The sequence below is a fragment of the Alligator mississippiensis genome, chromosome 2 (assembly GCF_030867095.1).
Source record: "Alligator mississippiensis isolate rAllMis1 chromosome 2, rAllMis1, whole genome shotgun sequence".
Classification (NCBI taxonomy): Eukaryota; Metazoa; Chordata; order Crocodylia; family Alligatoridae; genus Alligator; species Alligator mississippiensis.
The window spans coordinates 20,587,921-20,599,660 of NC_081825.1; positions in this window are offsets into that span (position 1 = coordinate 20,587,921).

Consider the following 11,740-nt stretch of genomic DNA (forward strand, 5'->3'; position numbering starts at 1 on the left):
AAACACAACTGTCCTCCAACACTGAGTTAAGTGTCACTAGCACTAGACTTTGAAAGTCAAGCAGAGATGAAGCTTAATTTAATCAATGTATATTAATGAGTGTATATTAAAGCGTAATGTTTCTTAGTTGTGCATGTCAGGACATTCCAGTATTTTAGTTTTTCTATACAAAATAACGGCGTCATTTTCAGATCAAGAATTTTGAACATGATGGGACTCGAGAGATGAAGGCTCAAGGAGTCCTCAGTTTGCTGTATATGCAGGTACCAGAAATACTTGGATGGAAATAAGATATTGGCTGAGATGAGATGTTTCAGGGAGCCCTGAAAAGGATTCTCTGTCCTTTGCTTCAGAGGAAAGACATGTGGCAACACTTACCACTTCACAGCTTTCAAAGCACTTGACCAACTGTAGTTAATCCTGTGACAGGTAAATATTATTTCACCATCGCTTTATACAGGGCAGAACACCAGTCAGAGAGAGGCAGTTTATCCATGACCATGTACTGTGTCTGCCTCAGAGATAACCTAGGGTTACAATTAATAAATTGCCTACCCCATGCTTGTACACTAGATCATAGTAACATTTCAAGTATAGCTGAAGTAGGCAAGACCATCACCACTTGTGCAACAGGACCTAAAACAGAGGCAGGCAATTATTTCAGGCAGAGGGCCACTTGCTGAGTTTTGGCAAGCCATTGAGGGCCGCATGACAGGCAGCCAGGGGAAGATATATATTAATTTTCTAAATTTTTTAGGGGCCCCGCAGGCCAGATACAATGGCCTGGTGGGCTGCATCTGGCCCATGGGCCGCACTTTGCCCACCCCTGACCTAAAGGCTTGCCCTGGTATTAGCACTGTTATATATTAAAGTCTAGCGGCATTCATGCATCTCACAGCTTAAAATACCAGATGCATATGTTAACACTTAAAATATCAGGCCCATATGTTTTCAGTGGGTTGGATGATGTGGAAGGCAGAAAAGCATGGGAATTTACCATAAAAAGTCAAGCCAGAGCCTAAATCTATCAATTGGTATAAGATCCTAAAACGGTATACAATCCCACAGAAAATATTCCCCAAAAACCCAGGAAAAGCACCAGAAGTGCTTTAAAAATAGTATCTCCAACCCTCCAGACAAAACCAAAACCTCATTCTTTATGAGTGTTGTGCTCTTTCCTAATAAGGGGGAGACATCTTATTCCTTCTCTTTTCTGGGTGGATGTTTGTCACTTCCACGTGGCTATTGCACCGCACCACAAAGGTCCCCATAAGAACAAATAAGTGCCGAGCCCTTTCTGGCAAGTCTTCTACACGCAAGCCGAGACAATATCTTGTAGTGGCCCAGATTTACAGTTTGAGGATTGTAATGCAGCTCTTTAAAACACGTGAGAGTTCAGGAGTAGTCCTTATAGCTGAGGGTAGAAATACAGCTACAGCCAAGATTGGCAAGGCTCCCTCCAGCCCACTTGCCTAACCTGTAGAAGCTACTTTTACTGTTATTCTGTTTCCCAATCTGTTGATGCATAGCTCGTGAGACAACTGCTTTAATGCAGGCACGAACACACAGTGCAGGCAGAAGAGAGTGTCTCCACACTGTATTGCAACACTGCAGACTCAAACTTCCTCAGCTGTGCTAAGAGGAAGTGGTTATTCAGTTTTGTTGCCATTTCGGGCAGGATGAAGCTCCAGCAAACTTTCCCTGTGAGAGTCACCTGGGTTACCACTAAAGTGAAGTGAACGTTTGTTGCATGTTTGTAAGGAGCTGCAGCCAGCCTAGAAAACTAAGGCTTAGAAAAAAGGTTTCATGTGAACCCTGGGATTCATGTGAGGGGGTGAAGGGAAGCCCATTGAAAGGCCAGTAAAGAAGAGTTAAGTTTTACAAACACCGTTCATCTGGTTTTCCCCCCTGCTGGTTATTTTGAGAGTTGTAACATTTGACATTCTGTGGGAGTTGGCACTGCTGCCACTTAATAGATGTGTAGGTGCTGAACAGAACAAAACTTAGAAACAGATCAGAGAACAAGTCACCGCTCTTGATGTGTCTGTCTGTGATGATGTGGATATACTAATCAATTTTTTCCACCGAAAGCTGTAACTCCCCAGAAGCTGTCACCATGGCTGGTTAGGGGATTCCGTGTCCAATTATAGATGGATATGCTTTGTGTGGGCGGGGGAACCCTATCTTTTCATTCTAGTACTTTTAGTGTCAGCCACAGAGCTGCTCAAAAAATGACAGGTCCCTGGGGTTTGAAACCTGTACCTTGACCCCTTCAGTCTGTCATGACTTTACCTTTTCTTCTTTCAAGTATCTTTCAAATAAGTTCCATTTATTCTGCCTTAACCCTGGGAGAATCACATCACTGCATCTTATGCAGGTGAGGAGTTCTGCATCTCCGCAGAATCACGCGGTGTCTGGCATGCAAAGTGCCATGATGCTCCCCGAAAGGGGTCCAGGTCTTGCATCTTCCCCACCGTGAGTGGCACATCTTCTGGCTAGTGTTTGGTATAGCATTCCCGTTTATGCCTCTTCAGTTGCCTCTGACTCTTCCTAAACCACAGATACTTAACAATCTGCCTGAAAGGAAGAGACCATTCCCTGTAATACCTTCATGCTTTCAGATGTCCTGGGGAAGAATTACCCACCACCTCAAGCACCACCATCTTCAGAATGTGGAAAGTGCTAATGCACATTTTTCTAGTACCTCATAATAGAGTTACTAGATTTAATGCGCATTACCTAAAGCACATTAATGAATGTGACTCCCTATAAAGATATTTCACTCAAAAAACACACTTGCTGTTCTCCCAAGCCACCACAGAATCACATTAACTTCCCCTTCTGGCACCTTCTTTCTGTATGATCACCTCTAGCTGCTTGTCCTTTTTTTGACTTATGGCCTTGTCCTGCTGCAGACTTGGCATTATGCTCATGTTCCCATTTAACAATTGCTTGCAGGGCATTAGTCTATAATGGGAGAGCTATTTTTTATTTTAAATTTGTAGTTCTTTCCTAATTCAATGCTTGAGTTGGCATTAGAGAAGTAGCTAGGCCAGACATACAAAATAACATTATCAGAGTTGTTTGTTTTTTTTTTCCAATGAGCTTTCAGTATCAGCAGGCTTAATGCCATGATTTCATAGAATCCTCTACCCTTGATTCCACAATACGTGATACTGACCCTCTCTCCCCACCGGCCTCTCATATGACTAAGAATATCTCCAGCCAGATTAATACTAGAAATTGGATGAGTTTCTTTTTACATGTAAGAACGAATACTTCATTTGAGTAGTCTAACAAGGGGAGAATCCACTGTGACTTCATATTATTACGGTAAAAGATAGGGTTTGAAACCTTTTCCCCATCTGCCACAGAAATGGAGAGTGAGAAAGAGATGTTCTCTGCCTCTTTTTCAATATTTTATTGTGAAATAAAAATTATGCAAAATATTAAAGCATAATATATTTTAATATATAGTAAAATATATAAACAAAAGGTGAAAGTGCAAACGTGTGGCCCTCCTAAGGGCACACTGGTCAGTAATAAAACATTCATATCACCAGAGATTGACATCCCCCCAAAACCTACGTGGGGTTACACATTTAGAACCAGCTCTCCATCTTCCGCCTTGCAGAGTCTTCCCCTCAGTGGACCAGGACAACACAAACTGGTCCACATTTTTTGTTACAAGAGGAAGCATGTTGTGTCGTTCCCCCCCTCCCCCGACCAAGAAACAGAAGAGTTGGAGGGTGTTGTCGGAGCCAGTCCATGCAAACCAATTTCTGCGGCTTTTCAAAGAGTGAAAACGATTCACTCTGTTGTGGCATTTATTGGTATCTTCCCCACTCCCTGCAAGCTCTGAAGCTTTGTAAAACTATAGGCACAGAAGTATAAAACCATGTGCGACAAACTTCCTGCAAGCTTCAGTGCTTTCCTGGTAACTCTTACCCCATTCAGTATGTTCCCAGTATTTGACCTAGCTTTTACCTTCCAAACATGGGCTTTGTTGGCTTTAAATCCCATGGATCATATGTTCCTGGAGAGCTGTTGAATGTTCAGCATTAAACAAGTACGTGTCGCCCTGGAACATCTACACTGATGAACAAATGGGAAGATGTACTGAAAGAGGTAAACCTACCCCACTGATCTCCGTTACACTGATGCAAAGTATCATTCCTGTTCTGCACTGGGAAGCGTACTGCACTTTAGAAGCAGCGTGGCCCAATGGATCGGGCACTGGACTACTCTGTAGTCAGATCTTTGGGTCCTAGTCCCAGCTCTGCTATTGAAAGGGAGAGCTTTGTAGTGGAGAACTGGCTCTGCTCTCATTAAGGTTGCCTGTTTTAAGGTCACTTCTTCCCTTTAAGATCCCTTTCTGTTTTAAGATCACTTCTTCCAAGTGCTCTAAGTTATACTTCCTTGGATTTGTATTCACATTGCCTTAAATGTGGTGTATCTTGTGGCAGTGAACAGAAGGGATTTTCATGAATATTTATGAAGATGGGTGCTGAATTATAGCCTCTTCCCCCCCCAAACTAAACTGTTTCCTGTCAGATTTGCGAGAGGCAAGGATTTCTTAGGGTCATCCACTGTACAGCTGGGATAGAGTGAGATAAACTCTGAATGTATGACATTTCTTATGCTAGACAGGCTAGCAATATGTCTGCTCCAATCTGAGATCAAACCAGCTCTGGTGTAAGCCCCATTTTTTGTCCTCCCCTTCCCCCACTGTGAGCCTAGAGGTGTCAAAGCCACACTACCTGTCTGCTTGCATGAATCGGGGTGTGAGGAAGCCTTGTTCTTCTGGAGACGTTAGGCCAGAAGCCTTCTTTTTGCACCCATCTGAGCTGATGTTTGAGGAACCCCTACCCCTCTATATAGGGAACTGAGAACAGGGACACTGGAAGCATGCACCAGGCCACACAGTGCTGAGTCTGGGGTGAGGTCAGAGCAGACCTGGCTGATGCCTATCATGAGCTCAGAAGCACTGATGTTGGGTGCGGGGATGAGAAAAGCTAGTGAGATGAACTGAAAAACTCACATCTGTAGCGAGGCTGGGGTGTTGGACCTCAACACGGCTGTTTTAGGCTGCATGCATCTCCTTCCTCAGGCAGCCTCATGCTTCTCCAGGAAACCCTTTCTACTTACAGAGCAATTCTGAATGCTCTACAATTTACCTACTTGCTTGCATTGTCTTGCAATATAGCATGTGACGTAGGTGTATGGCAGGGGGTGGGGGGGGAAGCATACACTCTTTAACATTTCTTATGGTTGACTTATCTTTAGAAACCCAGCCTTACCTGGACTTTAATCAAGCCTAAAGCATCTCAAGCACTTGACATTTCCCCCAACTAGCATGTGACACCTACTAACCCTGCTCTGAGCAGGGGGTCGGACTAGATGACATCCTGAGGTCCCTTCCAACCCTCGCTGTCTATGGTTCTATGAACCCTATGAGGACAAAAAATTGAATACAGAATCAACTAAAAGTTAAACCTTACAGACTGGTGTGAACCTAGTTTTCAGGATCTGGGGGAGGGGATTTCTGACTCTGTGGGGACCTGGGCTCTTTTCCCTGTCTCCTCACCCCCATGTCTCTCAAGTGGTCTGAGCCCACTTCCCTGCTCCTTTAGATGGTGCCAGGATCTCTAGTCACTCTGCCAGTCTGAGTGTCTGGGTCTCTCTCCCCCCCCCCCCCCCCCCCCCCACCTCCAGGGCATGTGGTGAGGTCTGGGGGGCAGGGAAAGCATCTTGTTCTCCCTTTAGTCTGAGCCCCTTTCCCATGTGAGGTAGGATGGTGCAAGTCATCAGGAAATACAAAGTTAAGGTACCCCCCTGCCACCTGGTTAAGCAGAGGTGAGGGAGGTGGACAGGCATGGAGTGGGGGCAACTGGTTCAGACAGGGCTGAGATGAGGGAGTCTGAAGGGGAAGCAATGAATTATAGTTGGTGTTAAGGCCTGAATCCCATTGCTCAGGGAAAGGCTCTTTCTCCATTCTCACCCCTCAAAAAATTACAGCTTCATCCTCACAGGCAAGGCAAGTTAGCCTGTCCATGAAGACAATGAGTTTCACTCTGAGAGAACTGAACTTTTCCTCCTGACATAATTACAGGCTCATGTTGCCCATGGACCTACTACCTAATGACAGCGGCCAGGCCGTGAAGCAGCGAATTTTCCACAAGGACCTGCAGGAGGAGCACAGAGACTTGAACTGGCAGATCACCCACCAAGGACTCTGTGTGGGCTTGGAAAAACAATGAGGGCCTGTCAAACTGCCCCAGGCAAACCTGCCAGTGGAAGGTGGAAACTATCAACCACCTCCTCTGCTACTGCCCATACACCAGGGAGTAGGCATATCCACCCTGATGGTGACACGGTTCACAACCCTGACCAGAGAGGTGGTTCTGTATGGGCACTTGACCAAGCAGCAAGGCTTGCTTCAACCAATTTATCTCCTGCTTCAGGAACGCCCTTTGGAAAACTAGGAACCTGCTCAAGAACAGACGGACAAATCTGTCGAGGGCTACATAAAAATGGGACTGAGTGAGATGTACCGATAATACAGAAAGATGGTAGAAGTTGATGGGGAAGAGATGGCGAACATTGCATGGAAGAGAGGGGACTGGCATAGACTCTTCAGAGGTGAGTCCTCTGAAGAGAGTAATGATGACGATGACAACAAATACAATGGCAGGTGAAAAGACTGGGGAAGCAGGCAGGGGAGTGGGCAGGGGGGAAGACACTGAGGTGGTCCTTTGTGTAATTGTGATGGTTAAAGGTGATGGTGATGGGCACATGGGAATGCTGGTGTGCAGTGCAGTTTCATAATGGGAATAAGGATGTGCAACTGTAAAGGTGTGCTTTGGACTGTCAAGTGAATCATAGTGGTCAAAAGACAAGTTGGTAGAGGAATGTGTGTGTAATAGATCTATATAAATATTTTTGGAAAAAAAAGATGTAATTATGGGCATGGTTAGCAGTAGTCGTAGCCTGGCTGGCCATTGTCTAAGAATTTATTCTCATGAAAAAAGGTGGGTTTGAACACTGATAATTTTGTGATGGTTCTTAACCAACTGCTCTGGTTAGTCTGCACTTAGCTGGCATGTTTCAAAGAGCTCAAAGCACAAAAGCAGACAAATCATCTCCGTCACAGAGCACTAAGAAATATTACTGTAGAAATACTTTGAATTCTTACATTAAATCATTGATCTTTTGCAGAGAAGTATATATGACTTCCCTTTTCTAGAAGAAGCAGCTCTGCTGTTCTGAGTCTAACAATGTGGCATGTTGTTTGGAATTTCCCTTGCTTTATATATATAATATATATATGCGTGTGCACACACAAGCCACAGGAAATGGAAGTGTTTTTTTTAAGTAATATAAAACCTAGGTGACTGCTGCCAGATTCTTATAGCTGGTTTTATATGTTCTGGAGACAACTGCATTTTTATTTATTTTTTTTTAGACAGTTAAAAAAAATATGTAAATGACTTGTTCTCCTCAATCATTGAAAAATGGCACATTAAATGTGACCCACACATTCACGTGGAAGAACTGAAAACCTTTGTAACCTCCCATTTCCAAAGTTCTGTGTTCCCCCTGTGAGAGGATACCCTGCTAATTATTAATCTGAGTGCACAGTGGCCTCTGTGATGTATTCTTTAGGGACCTGCTCCTGCAAGGCATACTGAGGCACATTAGCACCTCTAGACTCTACATTTTTATTTGTATTAATGTTCTATATTACCTATACTACTAATACTAATATCATCTGGGAGTACTGAGAACTGGTATGACATTACCTTGATGATCTATAGTCTAATAATGTGGCCTGTTGTTGGTGAGTTATGAAGTGCTAGCCACTGCACTAATGTTCATCCCTTGTTTGCACTCGCTATGTTTGCTAGGATGGACATTAGTCAATTGTTCATTGCTCATGGGCTTTGAGAGGCAAAGGATGGGCTCATTTCAGCTTTTGGGATATCACGGTGACAGGAGGAGTGCATCAGTGAAGGAGCATTTGTAGTGACACTGAAGTTTGTAGCGTGCCTTCTAGGGCTGTGCAAAATTTCAATAGGCGTTTCATTTCGAAGCAGTTTTGACGTGTTTCAAGCTTGAAACAGCAAAATCGAAACAAAGGTTTCAAAACAGCTTCAAAACTAAATGAGGGCACTCAAAACGCTTCGAAAGTTTCGAAGCAGCCCGGTGGCGGGAGGCGGGGAAGAGCCAGGGCTGCGCTATGGAGCTCAGCCCAGCAGTGGGAGAGCTAGTGGTGGAGCTGCTCCAAGAGCAGCCTTGGCCAGTGGCTCTCCCCTGCCTCCCACCCCCAGGCTCAGCTCCATGGGGCTGCAGAGCCTCCTGCCGCCAGGCTGTGCTCGCCAGAGCTGCTCTCTGGGCGGCTCTGCCACTAGCTCTCCCACTGCCTCCTGCCACTGGGCTGAGCTCCATGGGGCTGGTGGAGCTGCTCAGAGTGCAGCAGGAGGCAGGGAGAGACTGGAGGCTGGGCTCCAAGTGGCTCCACTGAGCTCAAGCAGCCCTTCCAGCACTGCCGGACTCCTCCCGGGCTGTGCCCAGTGCTGGTCCCAAGTGTCAACAGCAGCCTTCTGTCACCCCGTGCATCGATCTGAGGGTCCGTACCCCCAGGAGGAGTCCAGGATAGCCCCACAGTCCTCCAGAGGGTGTGGGCCCCCACATCTGCATGCGGGATGACAGGAGGCTGCTGCTGCTGGCAAGTGACATGAGTTTTGCTTTTAGCAGTTTGAGGTGTAATTTCACAAAAACACTTGCACCTATCTCCTTGAAATGTAGTAGGCTTCATGCTTTCAGAAGGGGTTACGATCCCTTCAATTTTCATCTGAATCAGGCAAGAAATGACAAAGTTTTAGGTATTTTCATGATTCCCCATTATAGCCTATGGGCAAAACATCAAAATGCATCAAAACAGCGAAACAGTTTCAATTAAATGAAACAGAAGTGCTTTGAAACTAAACAACAAAACTAAACACTGTCCCTTTGAAACCAGTGAAACAGAAGTCAAAATGAAATGGTGCAGTTTCAGACAGCCCTAATGCTGCCGCCTTCAACCTGGGTAGCAAGGAAGAGGCTCTTGTTACAGCTCCTAGGATCCATCTGACAGGAATGAGTGGATCCAATGTAATGTTGCTAGTTGCAGCCCCTAAAGTCTCATACAAACTTTGGCTGAATCACATGGTCCATGTTATCAAAAGTTGCAGATATCTAGCGATAGAAACTGCAGTCAGGCTTAGGGGAAAGTCTCCCATCAACACAGGCTTAATTATTTCTCCACCATGTCTTGGTGTGAAAACCAGTTGTGAGGGATCTAAGCTGATATGCTGTTTTCAGTAGCTGTACTGGAGAAGAAGATTCACTCTGAAAGACTGCCTGAAGGTTTCCAGCCATAGTTCCCTAGTGGTTTATTACAATGTGAATTTTCTGAAAGCATTTTGTGTTGTACACTTAAAAACTGACATTGGCATTTCCAAATGTAGGCCAGGGGAATGCATAGTTATTTTTCCTTATACATTACCTTGCCCTCATCTCAACATGGAAGTTCACTTGCCATTTTTTCCCCTCACTCAGATTTGAGATCTTTCTGCTGCTTTTCTCCATCACTTTGGGACTTGACTACCTGGAATAAATTAGTATCATCTGCAAATGTGTGGAGATTTTACTGTGCACCCCCCACATCCAGGTCATTTATGAAAATGTCCAGTAAAACTGGGCTGAGCACAGCTCCATGTAGGACCCTGTTTTTGACATCCCTCCTTCCTAAAAAGTAATCATTTAGCCCTACCCTTTGCTCCCTATCTTTTATATCAGCCCTCAGTCCATAAAAGAAACTTCCCTCTAAGCCTGTAGCAACTCAGCTTTGTAAAGCTTTTTGAAATGTCAACTAGATCTCCCTTGTCCATGCTTGTTAACCCCCTCAAAGAACTCTAGCAGATTGAGGCAGGACTTCCCTTTACAAAAGCCACGCTGACTCTTCCCCAGCAGATCATATTTGTTCACAGGACTGATGATTTTATTCATGATAAATGCTACTAACTAACCAGGGATGGAAGAAAGACTTACTGGTCTGCAGTTCCCAGGACCAGCTTTTGGAGCTGTTTTTGAAGATGGGTTATTGTCAAAGACAGTCTGTTGCATACTAGACATTAGGCCTGTGCGAGTCGGCAGCAATCCGATCCAGCTTCGGATCCGGCAGCTTTGGATGGCCATGATCCGATCTGGAGCTCTGGACTGGGTTTCCACCTCAATCCGGATGAACTGTCTGCGAAGCTTCAGAGGCGCCCCAGAGATCCAGCCATAGGGTATAATGGGGAATCAATTAAATATCTATAACTTTGTTGTTTCTTGTCTGATTTGGATTTGCAGGGATGATAGTCTCTGCTGAGAGCATGAAACCTGCCAAGTTTCGAGAATATCGGTGTAGGGGGTTGGGGAAACTGTACCCCAAATTCTTGAAAGCCAAACTCATGTCACAGCTGTGTCACACCACAGGGGGGTGAAAACTGCAGGGGTGGTAGCCCTTACTGAGGCCACAAAGCCTGCCAAGTTTCAAGGAGATTGGTGCAGGGGTTTGGGGGGGGACTGCACTTCAAGCTGCAGACAAGCAAAACATGCAGTGTCACCCATGGCACAAGTGTTCAGGTGCAGCAGGGTGACAGCTGCAGGGATGGTGGCCACTGCTGTGACGCCTGCCAGCTGTGGAGGAGATCGGTGCAGGGGGAGTCTGGGGCCCTGCACCCCCAGCTGCTGACAGGCAAAACTTGTGCCAAGCTGTCTCTGGCTTGGGGCAGTTGATTGTCTGCATTGATTCTTTCCGCTCCTTAGCCTGGTTTTGTTAGGTGCTAATTGATGCTCATTAAGTCATCGTGTAGTAGCTAGGTCCTGTGTATTGAGCCGGCCCCTGAGTGAATCATGACTGATTGATTGGTAACTGGTAACACAGTAGCTTAGCAGCCAGGCCTGCAGTAGTGTCTCCTGCCCCAAGACAGAAAAAGTCAGTCCCATAAGCACCCATGGCACGAGTTTTGCTTGACTGCAGCTTGAGGTGCAGTTCTCCCCAAACCCCTGCACCGATCTCCTTGAAACTTGGCAGGCTTTGTGGCCTCAGTAAGAGCTACCATCCCTGCAGTTTTCACCATGCTATGTTGTAATGTTTAGATGGGACAGGAGTTTTGCTTTCAAGAATTTGGGGTGCTGTTCCCCCCAAACCCTTGCACCAATCTTCTTGAAACTTAGTAGGCTTCATCCTCTCCGCAGAGTCTACCACCCTTGAAAATTTCATCCAAATCAGACAAAAAACAAAGGCATAGATACTTTATTGTTTCCCCATTATACCCTATGGCCGCGTCTCCTAGACAGCTCCGAAGCGGTTCGGAAGCTCCGAACCGCTTCAGGAAGCCTAAGGAGGCCAGCACTTTGACCTGGATGTGCCACTTCGGACCCCGAAGCTTCTCTGGATCAGAAGCTCTGTCCGAAGTCTTGCACAGCCTTACTGGGCACGTCTACGAATGCAGTTACAGTGCCTGAACAAACTGCAGAGCTTATTGTTCTGGAGTTTAAAGCTTCCAGGTGCACTTGTTTGAACCTAGTGCCTGGACAAAGCAGCCCTGGGTGGTAGGGGCCCCAGGGCATCAACTATTCCCATGGTGCTCCCTCTGGCTCAGTATGCTGTGGAGTGGCTGCCTGGGACATGAAGGAGCTTCAGTGTGAG